Source organism: Crocuta crocuta, unplaced genomic scaffold (genome assembly GCF_008692635.1).
Source record: "Crocuta crocuta isolate KB4526 unplaced genomic scaffold, BGI_CrCroc_1.0 scaffold397, whole genome shotgun sequence".
Lineage (NCBI taxonomy): Eukaryota > Metazoa > Chordata > Mammalia > Carnivora > Hyaenidae > Crocuta > Crocuta crocuta.
Genome location: NW_027527387.1, coordinates 928,127 through 947,632, shown reverse-complemented (window position 1 = coordinate 947,632; position 19,506 = coordinate 928,127). Strand labels below are relative to the sequence as shown.

The following is a 19,506-nucleotide window of genomic DNA, read 5'->3' as shown; positions in this document are numbered from 1 at the left end:
AAACTGAATTTTCATGGGAGTATAAATTTGTTGTACCGTTATTTTATACAGCCTCTAGGATCCTCTAATTCAGAAAAACAAGGAGCAATCTTACCTAGAAGGTCATCCTACATGCTCAAACAAAACCAGGCAACTCAGATCATAAAAAGATGATTATACAGTCACTGTTTGTTTATTTATGTAAACAGTACTTCTTATCCCATTCTGCAAACTCTTAATGAGTTTATTTATATTTTGATTTCCCATTTTTATTAGCAGCATAGATTACTAAATAAACTACTTAAGAGTATTAAATAAATAGCTTTAACTGCTATGGCATACCAGAAATAAATATAAAATTCTCCAGATTTTTAAGCCAACTTTGATTCTAAAAGTCAATATTCACAGAGAAAGTTTAGGTATCAGGAGGCCTGATATCTGAAAACTAAACATGATGTGAATGTTGTAAAATAAGTGAGAACTTAAAGGATATTTGGAAAAAATAAATATGAATGCAGTCTTAAAATAGGAAACTCAGCATTTAATTTTGGAATATGGGGAAAAATAAAAAAGGCTAAGGGAACTATGTAAGAGTACCTTTATTTGTATAATGCCCCCTCCCCCTTAAAAAGTTCTATGCCTTATTTGTCCACTAGTAAAGTCTTATAGCTTTGAATAATAATGATAGTAGTTAATAATTATTGAATACTTACTAGGTATTGTTGTTTTAAGGTTCTATGTACAATAACTCAAATTATCTAGAAGGGACAGTGACTTGGCAACAAGAAGGGGAGGGGCAAGAGTTTGAACCTAAGCAATCTGGCTTTAAAGTCTACCTGTGTAACCAAATTGTGTAAAACTCAAGGCTGATTTGTAAATAAAAAGTAACAAAGCAGATTTTCAGCCAATGAAGAATATAAATGTGCCTTTGGACATCATCCTTACCATCTATCAGTCCAACTTCAGCAAATATTGGATTACTCATTACCTTTTTCCTGATGTGTAGGCTACTCTAGTGAGAAGACTCATTGAACTTGGGTAGCTTATAAAAATAGAATGCAGTGGTCATTGATGCTCTTTATTCTCAACTGAGTTGAAAAAAGCCACAGATGTCAATCAGCATGGCAGAGATGTCCAGTTAAATAAGCATAGATGACTCTGGCTTTCTTAAAAACAATTTTCGTAATTTCTTAAATCCTGTTAATATTCTGTTTGGTCCATAAAATGGTCTTGACTCCTTTTCCAACTTTTTCAATTATTCTTTTTAGGCAAGAAAGGCAAAGGACATGACTATAGCTTGCACACCCAGAGAATTATACCACATAAATAAGCTTCCCATGGAAATGAAATTAAAGTAAATTTTAAAAGAGTTGGCCTTATAAAATTGAATGAGAGGGGCATATCTGTGCTATGCTTCCCAAAACCTTAATATAGTCATGAGAATATATCAGACAAACTCAGTTGAAAGGTATTCTATAAATACCAGACAATTACTCTTCAAAAGCATCAAGGCTGTAAAAGATAAGGAAAGAAGGAGAAGCCATCATAGACTAGAGGAGACTAAGGAGGTATTAGACTAAATACAATGTGGTAACGTCAACTAGATCCTGCAGCAGAAAAAAATAGTAGTGGAAAACTGGGAGAAATCTGGACAAAGTCTGTAGTTCACTGAATAGTGTTATATCAATGTTAATTTCTTAGTTTTGATAAATAAAAGATGATTATTAAAAATGTCAAGAAAGTTAGAATGTAAAGTTCACTACATGATTCTGACATCCTATATGTTCAGGTCCTCAGTACACGTGTGCACTTCTACTCAGTAAGTAGAAGTTGCGCTGAGAAACAAAGTTAGAAAAAGCTTTTTATTTGTTCTTATGTATGCACTTCATTTACATGGTAATGATTTGAGTATTTTTTCTTGTTGTTCTGAAGCATCTAATAACAACACTACTCCTGGATCCTCCATAAAGTGGCTATCAAATCATAGCTGTTCATTCATATGACTTAAACGTTGGTAATACTGAAGTACAGGCCTGTCGTTTTACTTCTTCCAACATCTCACTGTCTAAATTGCATACTTCTGCTAAATTTACCTTACATTCCTCTTCTCCCACTTCACGTCTTTGTTCTTTTGGTTAAAAAATCATTTGGTAAAAGTAAACTACGAATACAATTTTCACTTTTGATTTTGATCTTATTGTTCATTTTCCTTATACTTATTTTCTTCCTGTAATACTGAAGATATGAAAAAAATCACCTAATCACTTAAGAACTGAAAACTATCAAATGAAAATATAATGCTACACATTTGTTATCAGGCATAAGGGTTCAACGTCCAAATCCCATCAAGTTCTCATTTCTGAAATGTTGTTGCTGTGAAACTCTTTCCTGCATTATTATTAAGTGATTCTGTTTGATTCATGATTAGTCACAATTTACAGCCCCTCCAAAAATGGCATAAAATAATGTGAAAATTCTCTAATGCATTTGCAAGAAAAATATTTTCTTCTAATGATTCCTAATGAGCCTCCTGTTTTATGCAGGGTGTGAAAAGTTGCCAAGATGTGTAAAATAATTAGGATGACTAAAAGCATGAGTTTTAAAAGCCATTTTGCTTGTGCAATGTGTGTGAAAATCCAGAATAAGTCCTATGGGAAAAATTAATTTTAATAAGCTTTTCTTCTTGTTTGAGGACTGTGTAAATCTAAGGCACAAAGAACTGTGTATTAATGGATCAGGCATAATAATGAGAGTTTGATCTCATAGAATAAATCTATTTCATCATCAACCTGTTACTTTATACTTGGACTATCAGGACATTTGGTTATTTACTACAGTAATTATATATTAGGTCTCCTAAAAATGCAATAGTAGGTAAAAAGTAAAAAAGATGAAATCTTAAATAATTTTTCTTCCTGTAAATTTATCTACTATTATGGAACATTATTTTTCCATAAACTCATTGATAATTGAACCCTAATCATTGAAACTCATACCTTCATAGATTAAGAGACGGGCATGTGTTAAAAGTGCTTTGATTTTAAACCTTTAAATATAAATGAAGTATCCCAGGAAGACTTAATGATCTAACTCTAGACAGCATTTATTAATTACAAAGCTTGAAAATATTCCATGAGGTACAATACATGACCTTCTCATGCAATAGTAATTCCTGCAGCTAAATATCATATCTAAGAGGAAGTTCTTATATGATGTTAATAGTTAAAAATTAAGGATGTAGGCCATAATCTAAGGTATAAGCCTTCATTAAAACTTCCAGAATATTTGATTTTACTGGGCACATTACTTCCAGCACCTTTCTTGTTTATCTTTGCTTCTACATTAACTTCCAAATGGACCAAATGATGGAAGCAATTATTACAATAAGGCACTGAATGTGAAACAATCAAGGTGAAATAGAGGAGAAAGCTTCAACAATATCACGTACGTTATTGGTATTTATGGGAAAGTGTGAGAATAAATTTGTGGTTAAGCATTTATACTTTAGAATCAGATTAATTTGCATTCAACTCCCAACTCTGCCACTTGTTAACACTGAGACTTTGGCCAATTCATTTATCTTCAGTTTCTTCATCAATAAATGTGGAGTGATTATAAATAGTCCCTATTTTATTGGATCATTTTATAATTACATAACATACGTGGAACTTAGTTAAAACTGTGTCTTCACAGTGGCTATGAAATGGTTAAGTCTCAAGATTTTTAAGAGACTAAAAGGATGAGGATTTTAATGCTGCTGCATAATAAGAAAATCATCATAGCATTGATAAATTGAGGAAATCTTACTTTGGATTTCAAGTAGAATGTTCTCTTCCTACCAAAAGTCAGGGCATATAGCTCTTGCCAGTGCTGTAGAACTTTAGAACGAACATAGAATAGGGTTACCTTTGGGGCAGGTAGGGACAGTGCCAGGAAAGCGGCATGGAGCTCTCCTAATGTTCTGCTTCTTAATTTTGATGATGGTTATATAAATGTGTTCACATGAAATATACATTAAGCTATGTACTTACAATTGGTGCACTTTTCTGCATTTATGCTATACTTTTAGTAAAGTTTACAGTTTGTCCTCTGCAACTATTCTCCTTGTATACTTTATTTTCCCAATTTATTCCTATTTATTTACCATTTTTTCCTCTTGGCATGTAAATTCTAATTCTTGGATTTTCCTGTCTGTGTAGTCTGTTTTTTTTTTAAAGTTTATTTATTTTGAGAGAGAGTATGCATGTGTGTGCATGAGCCGGGGAGGGGCAGAGAGAGAGGGAGAATCTCAAGCAGGCACCTTGCTGTCAGCACAGAGCTTGAGTCAGAGCTCTATTCAGGAACTCTGAGATCATGAACTGAGCTGAAATTAAGAGTTCGATGCTTAACTGACTAAGCCACAGATGCCCCATTTGTTTTGTTTCTGGTCAGATTCTGTGTCCAATTAGGTAGCAGGGCAAGATTTAGACTGAAAAACCAAATATTGAGTCAAGTGGTTTTCAGGCTCTTTAATATAACTGATCCTCTTATTTAATCACTGATCACCAAAACCGAAATTTCCATGTTGTTTTTGTTTTCTAATATTGAAAAATCATTTTTAAATGTTTATTTATTTTTGAGAGAGAGAGAGACAGCAACAGAGCATGAGCGAGGAGGGACAGAGAGACAGAGGGAGACACAGAATCCGAAGCAGGCTCCAGCGCTGAGCTCTCAGCATAGAGGTCAACGTGGGGCTCAAACTCACGAACCAAGAGATCATAACCAGAGTCGAAGTCAGATGCTTAACAGACTGAACCACCTAGGCACCCCTCTAATATTGAATATTCTTAATGGATGTAGCCTGCTAATGCATGGACCAAGGAACAAGAAACAGCATAAAGAGTTGAGTATTAAATGTGAGGTGTTTTAACGATAACAAGAGCATAATATGGTCCAATATAAACCACATTGGTTTATATTGATGGATGGACACACAAGAAAATAACATCCTCTCACTAAGCTGAATGACATGAATTTCTTTACTTTGGCCTGCATTCTTTTTTTTTTTTAATGTTTATTTAATTATTTTGAGAGAGAGAAAGTATGAGCAGGAGAGGGTCAGAGAGAGAGATGAGAGAGTGAGAATCCCAAGCAGGCTCCACAATGACAGTGTGGAGCCCTGTGCAGGTCTCTAGACCACAAACCGTGAAATCACGACCTGAGCTAAAGTCAGATGTTCAACTGACTGACACCCCTGGCTTGCATGCTTTTTGAGAAATTACTTTACTGGAAAACTTCCTTTCTAATTAACATTGATATTTAAATATTATATAGTATTCAAACCAAATTTATTGAAAGCATAAATTAAAATTAGAATACTTTACTAATAAATTTGAAAAGATAAAGAATGTCACCATCAATGCAATTATTCATTATAATCTAAAATAGTGATGGGATGTAGGACATGCTATCCCAAAATATGGCACTAAGCTATATTGAATAATCTAAGCTAAAGGAGTTTGAGAACATGGCAGAAGCCGAAAAGCTCACCTATCCATATCACCCTTCTTCTCTGAAACAGGCCATAAAATCCTCCTGTGAGAGGCACCCTTGTATTTATAGATGCAAGGAGCATCCTTTTCTCCAAAGACAAAGGGATGACAAGAAGAATCTTAAAGAAGGACTGGCTAAATTTCCCCCAATTTAATATGTATCATATTCCTACCCAACTCTCCAGTCCCCATCAAACCTAGCATAAAAATACAAGTCTGTGTCTTTGGGCTTCATTTCCTTATGAAACCTCCTGTATTATCTAAAACTTAAATGTATATGCTTTTCTTCTTTTAATGTGGCTTTGTCAGTTTAATTTTAAAACCTGACCTGGGGCCCTAAGAGGGTCAAGGAAAATTTTTCCTCCACATAACACCTAAAATCTAGCATGTATCAAGCACTTCCTAAAAGCCAGAAGCTGTGTTAATTGACAGCATTTATTTAATTTTATTTCAACTTCATTGCAAAACTGTGGGATAGAAATATCATTCTATCTGAGAGGATGAAAATAAGATCTATGTGGGATTGATGACCAGTCTATAGTCATATGGTAACGAAATGGTATGATTAATATCCCATTCTCAAGCTGTCTAATTGTAAATGTACTTGTCTTACAATACTGTTCTAAAAGAGCAATAATATACATCAATTCAAAAGAATGTTCTAGACCTTCAGTGTGGCCTGGAGTAAAAATTTTTTTCTTGAACTCAGGAAAATACAAGAGCACAAGTTAAAAGCAAAAAATTTATAGGTATGTAGAAGACTAAAAGCAGGATATTTCTTTGTAACTTCTTATGTTAGTAACTTCGAAAATGCCAATGAAAAAGATGATTTTGGAGTAGCTATACATTACATAAGTACATATATTTTTACTTCATATATCCCAGATTTGGAGCTGAATTAGCAGATAACCTGGAAATGCCAGAGAATGCAGACAAAAATAGCCCCAAAGAAAGCCTGCTCTCTCTAGCCAGTGACCTGGGAAGGAGCAGCCTGGCAAACAGGAAGTTTTTAGAAAACAGTGCTCTACTCCAGCTACAAACCACTAATAAAATGGCACCTCCATTTCCACCCGCACTGGCAACGGCCATGTGGGGAGCCTAGAATTCTACCCATGCCAAGCCTTACTGAGGTATTCCAACTCCTCCCCAACTAGGGCTGTGTCAGAGAAGGCCAGGAAGGAAGCCAGGAATTTGAGTGCTGTCAGGGATGAGGCCTCTTCTGTGGAGTCAGTGGAGACCAAATGGGGAGCTGGACTTCCACCCCCACCAGCATAACTAGGTGCCTCTTCTCATCCTCACTGGGGTGGTGTCAAAGGAAGCCTAGTGGAAAGTCAGGCCATTCACCATTGCCCAGCAGTAACTAGGTCCCTCTGCTCCTCCATGGTGTCAGTAGAGGTCGTAGGGAGCAGTAACAAGGTACTCCTACCCCTCCCAGCCAGGGAACTATCAGGGAGGCTGGGGCAGTTCTGTTTCTCTTGGACTGGTGATGAGATTGACCTAGAGATATAATAATAATATTTAAGACTTTGCCTACTTGTCAGATGCTAGAGACTACTGGGAATCAGAAACTTCTGGCTGCTCCTGTCCAGTTGCTGCACGAAGGAGCCATACTTTAGGAGACAGTGCCAGTACTTAAGAACATTTAAACAACAAGGACAACAAACCAACACTTAGGAGTCAGGAGTATGTGGCAAATCTTTCCAACAGTGACTTTTATCTGGATCTTCTCCTTTCCCACCTGTTAAAAACAATCTAACGATACATCTTGTTTGCTGCTAAAAAAGACACCATCTAGGAGAATGCAGCTTTAGAGCAGTGGTTCTCGATACTGCCTCTCAAGAGAAATCTGGTGACATCTGGTGACAATTTTTGGTCATTACGAACTGGTGAGGGGAGAATTAATAGTGACATCTATCACAGAGAGGTCAGAAATATTACTAAACATCTTACAATACACAGAGAAATCCCCCCAAAAGTAATTATCTGCTGATGTTGAAAAAACCCTGCTGAGAGGGAGAAACTGCAATATTGCTGAGGGCTCCATGTGTCTTTTTTTATGATTTCCACATTTACATGTATACAAACTCTGAATCAGTATCCTTGGTTTTCATGCCTCAGCACACACATACAGACACGTGAGTGCATGCGCGCGCGCACACACACACACTTTGGTTTCTTTTTAATATGTGTCCATTGGCACAGAAAAGTCCTTTAAATGAGATGTTTTGTTTGTTTTTGCTATTGTTCACATTTTAAAGCAATACTTGGTTTTAATAGAGATAGGAGAAATTCACAAGCGTATAAACAATGATAGCCTTGAGTAGTGGAAATCCAGATATCTTTGTTTTTATATTCTTTCCTGAATTTTCCCAATTACAAACTATACTGATTAATCAGTCACCTTTTTGCCATATTATTATTCTTTAAACCATGATTTTTATGGCTACTGTATAATGTTCCATTGCGGAGGTCCTCATAATTTGTTTAACAGATGTCATATTTTGGAGATTTCTGTTGTTTGCAATCTACCCCCACTTCCCGAGGAATAGGGAATCTTTATGTGTCCCTCATAATATTTCTTTAAAACAAAGTCTTAGATGTTGGTCTTATGGGTCAGAGATTATGAAAAAATTGGAAATCCTCTTGTTGCTTATTACCAATTTACTTTGTATAAATATTGTACTAATTTAACCTGCCATTGAAATATGTGAAAATGGCAGTTTTCTATACTACTGGGTAATAATATTGCTGTAAAACATTCCTGACCTGATGAGAGAGATCAAAGAGTAGAAGATGATAAAAAAGATTAGATATTAGGACTTTGTTTTCATCTCGGGTTGCAGTTATTGGAGGCCAGCACTATTTCAAAATAAAGCAGACGTTGCCTAGGCTCAGAAGTCACCAGCTCAAACTTGTCAGGAGTCAGGCAGGCAATTTATGTGTTTAGGAGGCCTTGGGCGGAATGAGTGCACCTGGCGCCTCCAGTGGGTGGAGAGGTGAAATTGACAATGGAAATTGAACTCAAAACTATTTTTTTCTCAATTCTGTTTGCAGTTTTCTCAACCCCAGACCTTTTGGATAGCAGGAAATTTTAGATACCTTAATCCAACTACTTCCTGTTACAAACAAAGAAAACGAAAACCAGGAAATTTCAGAAATTATCAAAATTCCCAGGTAGGTAATGGTAGAATTACAATTGTACTCTGGGCTGGCTGACTCACAGCTCTGAACACTTTTCACTGGATAATGTTTTGATCTGGCATTTGCTCTGAATTGTGAAATATGCAGTCACCCACAAACCCAGAATATAAAAGGGTTCAGAGAAGCCCTGCAGGTAGACAAGTAGTTTACTTCAATAAGTTATTTCTAGTAGTCATTCACTGGTTTCCTCAAAAATATACTCGCGTGATTTTTTTTCTATTGACCTGGTTGAAGAGCCAAGATAGAGAGAAATAGAAGATCATGGTGAGAGGTAACTCCATAAGTGGGTTGAAGCAAATGGCCATGCTGTTTAAAATAAAGGCAATATATATTTCTAACTCATCACACACATAGATTCATTATATAAGATCAAGTTAGTTCCTTGATTCCTTTGAGCAATATCAACTTCAGCCAAGAGAAAATTTATGTGGAAAGAAACATACATAATATAAATATATGCTACCTGTAATATAATACAGTTGATCCTTAACAGTGCAGGGATATGAGCATTGTCCCCTAGCAGAGTTGATGATCCACCTGAAGCATTTGACTCCTTAAAACTTAACTACCAATAGCTTACTATTGACCAGAAAGAAGCCTTACCAATAACATGAACAATTAACACATATTTTGTACATGTATTATACACTGTATATATGTATATATATGTATGTTATAACAAAGTAAACTAGAAAAAATGTTATTAAGAAAACCATAGGAAGGGGTTATATACCTACAGTATTGTACTGTATTTATTTAAAAATACCCACATATAAGTGGACCTTTGGAGTTCAAACCCATGTTGTTCAAGGGTTAACTGTATATACCGTATATAACATTTATAAGCAACATACATAAACATACCACACACACATATTTTTTCTTCTTCTCGGAGACAGAAATAATATAATAAAGAAAAACTGGAACAAGATAGAAGTAGAACCTAACAGCAAAACAGAGAATTTTTTGGCAAAGTCTTAGCAACTGTTACTTTATCCTGTGGAAAAAGCTCAAGGGTATTGCAGAGACCTCCAAACTTGTAGGTCAAAGGAACTAACAAGGGAAATGTTAAATTGCTTTGCTCTCATCTGCCCTAAATTACTATTCACCACACCCCACAAGAGAAAACAGTTATTAATAAGATTTTTCCATTATTTTCAAAATAGCTTAAATATGTATTGGACTCTGTTTATAAAGTTAAATAAGGCTATTTTTGGAGGTGTATTAGATAGAAAATAGTTTAACTCTTTCAGTAAAAATTTAACTATCATAAAAGAGTCACAACTAATTTAGATTATAAAATGTTTTAAGGAGGACACCTAAGTGGAAGCAGATTAATAATTCAAGAAATAGCTTAGTTTAATTTTTGACTATAGCACTTAGCCTTTTAGTGTTTAAGTAATGTAACTATTATTGTCCATTAAACAAATCCTCATTAACATTAAAAATTCTCATCTTACTATGCTGTAGTTATTATCAAGTTTATTTAGGCAATCATATAGCTACAAATTCAGTTAAGCCAATTGATGGATATCTAGACTAAACATTATATGATAATTAGAGTTGCTAAAATCTTGCTAAGTGAAAAATAATCTTTCAGGTAGTATAGATAATTTATGTGAACATAACTGAAGGATGAGTCTCAATTTGTTATCATCATGAGCTAGGACAGGGCTGTTCTGCCATTGATGATAATCAAGGACAGTTTGGTGATGACAGTGTCTGGAAGAATCACTGTGGGTTCAGACATATTTAGTATCAAGTAGCTGGAAGATAAACATCAACAGAGGCAATAAACTGTGGAAACTAACCTGTGGTGAGTTAGGGCTAGAGAAATCTTTGATAGTCACCTAAATCATAAAGGCTTTTTAAAAATAACTATAGATAATTGTGAGAACTGCAGGAGTAGACAGAATAGGGTAAATGATGAAATCTGCATATGAGAAAGATAACAGATTTTTAGATAATCATGGATAGACATGATTGCAAATACTGTTCTGGATTAATCTTGAGAAAAAATCAAATAATTGATCAATAATATCAAACCATGACTTGTAGAGATTATATTTGCTAATGAAATTATTTGAGTATTTCTTTTTCTTCTGTGAGGGATGCAAATTAATAATGAAATGGCCATTATTCAAGAGAAGTAAAAGGCAAACTGAAAAGACCAAACTATCAACTGAATCTTTGAAAAATAAAAATATGACCAGGATGGCAAGAGTAGTCATTTATCATGTCAGCTCAATTCTAATAGCTATATCCGTGAGTTAGAATGTTAAGGTCACCATTTGATATAGAAGAAATTGGAAACCACCAGCGAGAGCAAATGTTCAAGAGGTCAGTGCACATTAGATTTAAAGGTCTTTAACAACCATGTGCAGATTGCACGTACAAGGTGATGTAATATCATCCCCCAAGAGGTTACATTAATAAAGAGAGTCAACCACAAATTGAGAAGCAAAACTTCACAGTGATCTTTCAGAAACTGTAATGCTAGTTCATCTGTAAGAGATTCACTGTGTTGTTAGCTACATTTTTTTTCTTTGCAACTATTGCTGCTGATTATTTGTGTTAAAGGTTTTTAAGAGGATGTGGGCTTTTTCTTTTTGGCTTAGCTAAATATATTTAGATATTTTGCATGATATCGAGCCTGACCTCACAGGTTTCTAAAATGGCACTATTTCAGAAATGGGTACCTCTTCTAAATAGGTTGTCTGGAGGAAAAAGTCTCTATTAAACAATTGGTTTAGATTGGAAACTCAAAATAAAAAAAAAAAGAGTTGTATCCTGATATTTTAGAGTCTTATGGCTTTAATGAGTTTTTACCTTAAAAATGTCAGATCATTTCATATCCTATGCATTTTTAAAGCAGGTCATTCATAACAGGAGTTTTAATACAATTTTGCCCACAAATGCTGAATTGAGTGAGTACTTACCAGGTCCAAGGCTCTGAGTATGAACTTTAGAGATACACAAAAGGAGTGAGAAAAAAAATCACTTCTCTCATGATGATCACCATCTGAAGAGGTAAGAAAACAAGACAATGTGTGGTAAAGTTGGGATGTTTGAGATTCTAACAAGGTCTATGTGTTTTACCATTTTGTAGTGATTTTGGAGGGATATTCATTAATGCTTTGATAAAAATTACAAAATAAGACACCTAACCAAATATTAAATATCTAGGTCTCAGACTAGGAAATATGTGGAAAATTCAAAATAGTGGAGAATTGGAAAACTGTTATATTGGGTAACAAAATAATTTTTGTTCTTAGGTATAAATAGTCCTTTTATACCCACTCAAAGAATGTATGAAACTCCAAACAAGATTTCAGAGCTACATCATAATACCCAGCCCATAAGACACTGGATAAGTTACCTGGTGTCTCAACTTCCTCAGCTGCTCCTCATTCCATGATAAAGACAGCAACAAGTTTGACATCCATAGTATTGAAAGGGACAGTATATGATCAACTTTGTGATTTAAAAAGTTGTGAGAGGTTTGAGCCATAGCTTACACGGGGTAGTTAAAGAAAGTTAAGGCCAAGGGAAAATGTCAATATACTCATAATTACATTACAATAATATAAAAAGGAAAATAAGACTGAAGCAGATCTTGTTCTATGAACGATCTTTACCTTGCAAATAACTTAGTCATTCCTATCCCAGGAACAATATAATTTATCAAACTGCCATGATTTGGCCAAACACATTTTTAATGCTTTAGAATATTTTGCTTCATGTAGAATGACGTGTAACTTTAATTTAGCAAAAACAAAAATGTTGCTCAAGTCTTGTTCATTATTTTATTTATGTGACAAAAAATAATTTACCCAGGATAGAATTTTAGGGTTATTATTATACAACAGGCAAATGAATTTAGGGAGATCTTAATGTTTATCATCAGAGAAAATGATATATGCCTACTTTAACAAAGGAAGAAATCTAATAACAGACTAATTGCTAGAATATTGTTTTAGTTTCATTTATTGCTAAAGTAATCTTAGAAGTCTGGATGAATTGATTCTACAGTGACTGACTTGACAGTTTTGAAGCTAGAAAATGAATTGAGGGTTTCTTTGAGGGAACTATTCATAAATGATAGAGAACAGGATCCAAATGAAATTTAAAAAATAAGAAAAATGAAGGAAAATTAAAATAGCATATTTTAATATTTTTATTAGATAGTTTTCAATTAGAGAAGTGGTCAAAAATAAACAGAATGGTGAGGAACCCGGGTGGCTCAGTGAGTTAAGTGTCCAACTCTTGATTTTTAACTCAGGTCATGATCTGACTGTTTATGAGATCGACCCCCACATTGGGCTCCATGCTGACAATGCTGAGGCTTATTGGGATTCTTTCTGTCCCTCCCCCACTCATGCTAGGGTGCAGGCGGGAGTGTGCACTCTCTCTCTCAAAAAGAATAAATAAACATTAAAAAAGTAAACAGAGGGGCCCCTGGAGGCTCAGTCAGTTAAGCGTCCAACTTCGGTTCAGGTCATGATCTCATGGTTCTGAGATTGAACCCTTTATCAGGCTCTGTGCTGACAGCTCAGAGTCTGAAGCCTGCTTCAGATTCTACATCTCCCTCTGTCTCTGCCCCACCTGGCTTACGCTCTGTCTCTGTCTCTCTCTCTCAAAAATGAATAAAAAAATTTCAAATTAAAAATTAAAAAAATAAATAAACAGAATGAGGTTCAATAGAGAAAGATATTACAAAGTCAAAACAAACAAAATGTAGGAGTAAAGGTAAAAATTACGAGGTAATGTACAAAGATCTAGACAATAGTTGTCAATAATATTCAACCACTAGTCAATAATTTAACCAGCTTAGATAAAAAGGGAAAATAAAATAAGGAGCAAAGTTAGTTCTTTACTATTCTTTTAGAGAGAGAGAGAATGTGTGTGAGCAGGGGAGAGGTTCAGAAAGAGAGAGAGAGAGAGAGAGAGAGAGAGAGAAGCCCCTGCAGGCTCCATGCTCAGCACAGAGCCCATGCAGGGCTCCATCCCATAATCCTGGAATAAGACCTGACTCGAAATTGAGTTAGTCACTCAAGCAGCCCAGGAGCAGTTATTTATTTATTTTTTTTNTGATGGACACTTAGGCTCTTTCCATGTTTTTGCTATTGTGGAGAGTGCTGCTATGAACATTGGGGTACATGTGCCAGGAGCAGTTATTTAAATGAAACTTTCTATTTATTACTTCCAAGTCAACTAGGGGTCCATTCTTCATGCACTGTGCCAAACAGTGGGACTATAACAGTGGATGAGACCAAAACTGCACCTCTATTCATGGAGTTGATTGTCTACAGAGATAGACAGTCAATATAATAGTAATCAAATGAATACTCATGTAATTAAAAATACTGATGAGTATTATAAAGGTAACAAAAAGTTGGTGTTTGGATGAAGAAACACAAATGGATGCCTATTTTAGCAGAGTGGTAAGGAAAGACCTCTCTGAGGAGATGATATTTAAGCTTATATCTGAATCACAAAAAGGAGCTAGAAATCTAAAGGTCCATAAAAAAGGAACATATTAGGTAGGGGGAAGAACAAGGGTTAAAGCCCTGAGACAGAAACTAGATTGGTTGCTAGAAGGAGGAGTTGCTATAGCAGAATATGTATTTAGGTTGAGTAAAACAGAAAGTATTTTTTATAAGCAGTAATTTATAAAAAAAAAAAACCATAAAAGCCTATATATGGGTAGGTAGTTATTAATACAGATAAAATTAATCATAAAATTTATCTAGTCCACCTCTTTCTACTTAGTCCAGGTCTTATTTCTCTTATATGAGTAGAAGAATCATCTCCTGTGTCAAAGAAGTGGGTTAGATAAAAGAATTCTTGCAAGAAGGTATTTGTGTTTTTGGTTTTCTGTGCGTTCTGCCAAAATCAATATCATTTAGTATTTCTGAAATTTATATTTTGGATGAGGCATTGAAAGACCAGAAGCCTGTTTTACACAACTTCTTCAGATTGCATAAAATGTCAAAAATTGTTATTGGTCTTCAAATTTTCAGAGACGACTCACCAGTTTGGGTTGCTATATCATATCAGAGTTCCAAGGAAGGGACCAAGGGCCCAGGGATCACATATTTTATTTTTATTAAAATTTTTACTTGACTATACTTTAACTTGTCATTTTTTTCTTAGGTACTGAGGCCAGTGGGACTGTATTGATTTGCCAGTATGTCCTACTTCAAGCTGATTTCAGGCAGATTTCAGAAATAGAGTAATTTGTTACATTTTTAGAAACTAGGTAAATCTGCAGAACTGGGCCACTGCAAAGTAAAATTATTGACTAACCAAAGTAAAACCAAAATAAATAGAGAAAGTGTGTGTGTGTGTGTGTGTGTGTGTGTGTGTGTGTGTGAGAGAGAGAGAGAGAGAGAGAGAGAGAGAGAGAGAGACCCTATTAACAAATTAAGATTAAAAAAATTAAGATCAGTGCTTCTCCCCCTTATTTCCACTACTCCAACAGTCTCATCTGTAGTAATAATGTAGTAGCTGTCTTTTTCTTCATATATGTACTCAAAAAGGAAACACCTGAGGAACAGACACTTTAATTGCTATCTAGAGATTGAAATATTAGTATCCCGGAGTCTTACTATAAAGTTGTCTTGGAGTAGACAGTGTAGGACTGGCACATAGATGAACCCCCTCTTCCTTTAAAACAGTTGATTTCAATAGATCAGAGAAGAAATCTTTTTAGATATTAGAGTCTTCATTGAACCTGTATTCTATAGATTTCTATTAGTTGGCAGAAGTTTCAGTATGTTATTAATAAGAGTAAACAACACCAAAATTTCCAGGCACTATGTTTTGAAGGAAAAACCTTCAGAATCCCAGAGAAGGTTTATGAGATGGTTATGGGTAGTTAAGACTTGCAAGTATCTCCCCACACTATTAAGCAGTGTGCCTGTGCTCCCCAGCAGTGGGACACAGAGCATGCAGCCATGGCTGCTGACGGCACAGGTTTCAAAGATAAAATGGAGCATGTGGACATTTAGGCGCTGACTCCAGCTAAATTGGTTAATGACTAGTATCATCTAAATGAGGTAGCAAGCTGAAAGACTCATAATCTCTCCCCATGTGCAGATTTTAATTAAATAATTATAATGTCCTTGTTGTAATTATTTATCAGTAACTGTGCTCTTGAGTATTGCCTGTTTTGCCTTCATCTGTTCTGTCAGCTCAGCTGAACAATGAAACATTCACTTGGCAAAGATGAGGGGAAAAATGAATGATTCTTATTCACCACAAAATAGCACTTGAAGAATTGTCAGTAAGGCAAGATTACAGGTTCTGCATTTATAATTTAGTATTTTTTGGAGAGGAAGCCCAGTTCCTGATCTGGGATATGATATGATTAGGCTTGCTGTAGATTCAGCCTCTCTGCTAACATTCAGACATAGAGGCCACTGAGGGGTTTCAAGAATATGATGAGAAGGCATGTTTTCTCAGCATCTGGAACTTAACATTACATACGGTAACATAGCCCTCAAAGAATGGCATTTAAAAATATGCTTTTCCTATTTGGGACTATAGTCTATAGTCTATAATATTATATGTGTCTCAAAGAGTACAAAACACAAAAATGACAAAGTAACAGCTTTATAGTAATAAATACCCATAATGACTCAGAAGAGAAGTGAGTGAAAAGACTCAGTAAGGAGTAAAGCTGATTCATGAGTCAAAAATGGGGTCACAGTGGAAAATGGAGGTAGATTTAGACCATATAAAAGGAAGCAAGGTCTTCATAGCAGACTTCCCTTAAGGAACTTGCTTTAATAAAGAATCACTTTTCTCTATTCTTCTGGGAGTTCAGAAAGAAGAAAAAGGTTTTAATTGCCATATGTGAGGTTTAACTTTAATAAAAGAAAGCATACTGTGAGTGTGAGCAGGGTTTGTCAAGGACTATAATGCAACATTTGTCTTTATGTCCCGCCCCCCCACAATCTTTCCATCCTGCCCCCTCCCATTCTGCTAGGACCTTGCTTAATAGGTATTAATAAAATGTAGTTTCAGATTCCACCCACTCAAGAGGTTTTGTATTTAATGTGAAAATCTAAAAAATGAAAATGCCTCAGCGGCCAAAAGCAGATTTGGGGATAATGATTTTTGAAAAAACTGAGTAGGTTATATATTTGTCTAAGGAAGTTCTTTAAATTTGAATCAGAATGACTGTCACCAAATCTGAGTACAGATATTTAAGACAAGTCTGACTTAGACAGTTATGGGAAATAAGGAAAACACAAGGGAAGTTATGAAATTTTATTTCCATGCATATTGTGGATGTGTGTCTGTATGAGGCTTAACACAGGGAAGATGTAGCTCCCTTAACCTTTCCTAATAATAGCTTGATTTTTTTTGTATAGAGTCTTATTTAAACTTTGCTAGAATTATTCCTAAGTTTCCTTATTTTTAAAACTATTACATATGATGTCTCAACATTTTCATTTTCTAATTGTTCCTGATAAAAAAATTGTTTGATGTTTCATAAAATCACCATGAACATTGAATTAGTGGATACTGAACCATGGCTCCTCTGGGATATACAGTTAGATTTTTGTGAGCCTCCCTCTGGTCACATTTTCATCAAATGATCAATGCATAACCTTGTTTTATTTATGTTTTTGCTTAAAGAAATCTTACTTAATACATATTATTGATTCATTAACACTGAATTCCCAGTCAGCAGCATTGTAACACATAACTGAATGGAGTTTATTTAATACATGTATTTTCCCTGTAAGGTGAATCACAGCCTTCTTGAGCATAGGAGCACAAGAAAACACTTCAGCTGCGAGCTCACTGGGGCTCATTGTATTATTTTTTTTTAATTTTATGAATATAATTTATTATCAAATTGGCTTACATACAACACCCAGTGCTCATCCCAACAAGTGTGGGGCTCATTTTAAACAGCAATATCACCAACAAAAAAGTACAAAAATGTGTAAAAATTGTGCCACAAAATGGACTGTCATAGTGTGAAACCTGAAACAAGAAGGCAGAATATCAATTTGTTTGACCTCAGCTGGGAACATGTATGTGGGGCAACTCAAAATTTTCACCCTTTTGTGCATGTTCACAAATGGTTATGAAAGTTTTCTGAGTATTGATTTTGGGATCACAAATCAATTTTAACAAGTAGAAGAATTCATGAGTACCAGATTCATAAATAATGAGGATCAGGGGCACCTGGGTCGCTCAGTTGGTTGAGTGTCTGACTTCAGCTCAGGTCATGATCTCATGGTTGGTGGGTTCGTGCCCCACGTCAGGCTCTGTGCTGACATCAAGCTCAGAGCCTGGAGCCTTTTTCAGATTCTGTGTCTCCCTCTCTCTATGACTCTCCCCTGCTCATGCTATCCCTCTCTTAGAAATAAACATTAAAAATTTAAAAAAATAAATAATGAGGATCAACTGTAGTGACTGTCATATTTTCTTGCTTATAATAATTAAAATTTTTTGAAAATATAATAATGGATACAATTGTGAATGGAAATAGCATTTTCTCCCCTTTCCAATCTTTATTATTTCTTTATCTTGCCTTACTCCACTAGATAGGAACTCTGATACAATATTAAATATGGGAGGCAAGAGCCAGTATCTTCTTCTCAGGTCTAAACTCAGAGAGAAAACATAATATTCTATGATAAATCTGGCATTTGCAATAAAGTTTATGGTAGGTCCCTTTATCAGATTAGGAGAGTTCCCTTCTTAGTTTACTTAGTTCCATTCTTAGTTAACTTAGAGGTTTATTATGAATGACAAAATTATCAAATTTTTTCTGCAAATGTTGAAATAATTACATATATGCAACTGTAGGCATGCATATATATGTGTGAATGTGTATATATATATGTATATATATATAAATAGAAATTTAAAAATTGTGTGTGTGTGTGTGTGTGTGTGTGNATCGTTGTCACGTATAATTTTTCTTTATATAACTCTGAATTTTGTTTGCTAATTTCTTTATAATTTTTGTAACTGTTCTTGAAAGAAATTGGCCTATAATTATTTGTTCTTGCAATGCTTTTGTCAGGCTTTCACATCAAAGTTATTTAGCTTATAACATGTGTTGGGAAGTGTTTCTTTTTCTACACTCTGAAAGAGGTTTTTTTGTGAATTTGGTGTTATTTCTTAACTGTCAAGAGTATTCACTCCTGAAACCAACATAGCCCAAGGTTTTCTTTTGAGAAAGGATTTATTTACATATTTGTTTTCTTAACAGGACCCAGAACTATTTAGATTTCTTGTTTCTTCCTATATCAGCTTTCATAAATGGTATTGTTTCAGAAGTTCTTCCTTTGCAAAAAGCCCTAGATTTCTTGGTATAACTGTATTCAAGTTATCATTTTAGTTGTATCCCACAAGTTTTGTGAGATGATATTTACATTATCTTTCAGTCAAAATATTTTCTAATTTTTCCTGTGATTTCTCCTTTTACCCAATGGTTTACCCAAAAGTAATTGCTTGATATCAAAACATTTGGATCTATTTCTATGTGCCTTTTTTGTTATTGGTGTTCAGTTGTAGTTCAGTGTGATTTCAATCTTTGCTTGAGAATTGTTATGTTAATTTAGAAAAAGGTAAATTTTATTAAGTGACTTATATAAACTCAAAAAATATTCTGCAGTTATGTTCAGTGTTCTCTTAATGTTCATCATAGTAAATTTTTTATCGTTTTTAATGTTTTTAATCTACATGTTCTTTCAATTATTGAGGAAGGTCTTAGAATTTCTCATAACTTGACTATAGATTTCACTGTTTTTCATTTATATTA

The 19,506-nt window shown here is 34.7% G+C and overlaps 1 long non-coding RNA gene across 1 annotated transcript in view; it reads right to left on the bottom strand.

Annotated features, from left to right (window-relative positions):
* The window catches only part of LOC144221748 (uncharacterized), a 194,420-nt gene extending 182,684 nt beyond the window's left edge, over positions 1-11,736 (bottom strand). Inside the window, exon 1 of the long non-coding RNA XR_013332169.1 lies at positions 11,651-11,736. This is a non-coding gene — a long non-coding RNA (uncharacterized LOC144221748). The remainder of the gene's footprint in view (positions 1-11,650) is intronic.
* Between the last annotated feature and the right edge of the window lie 7,770 nt (positions 11,737-19,506).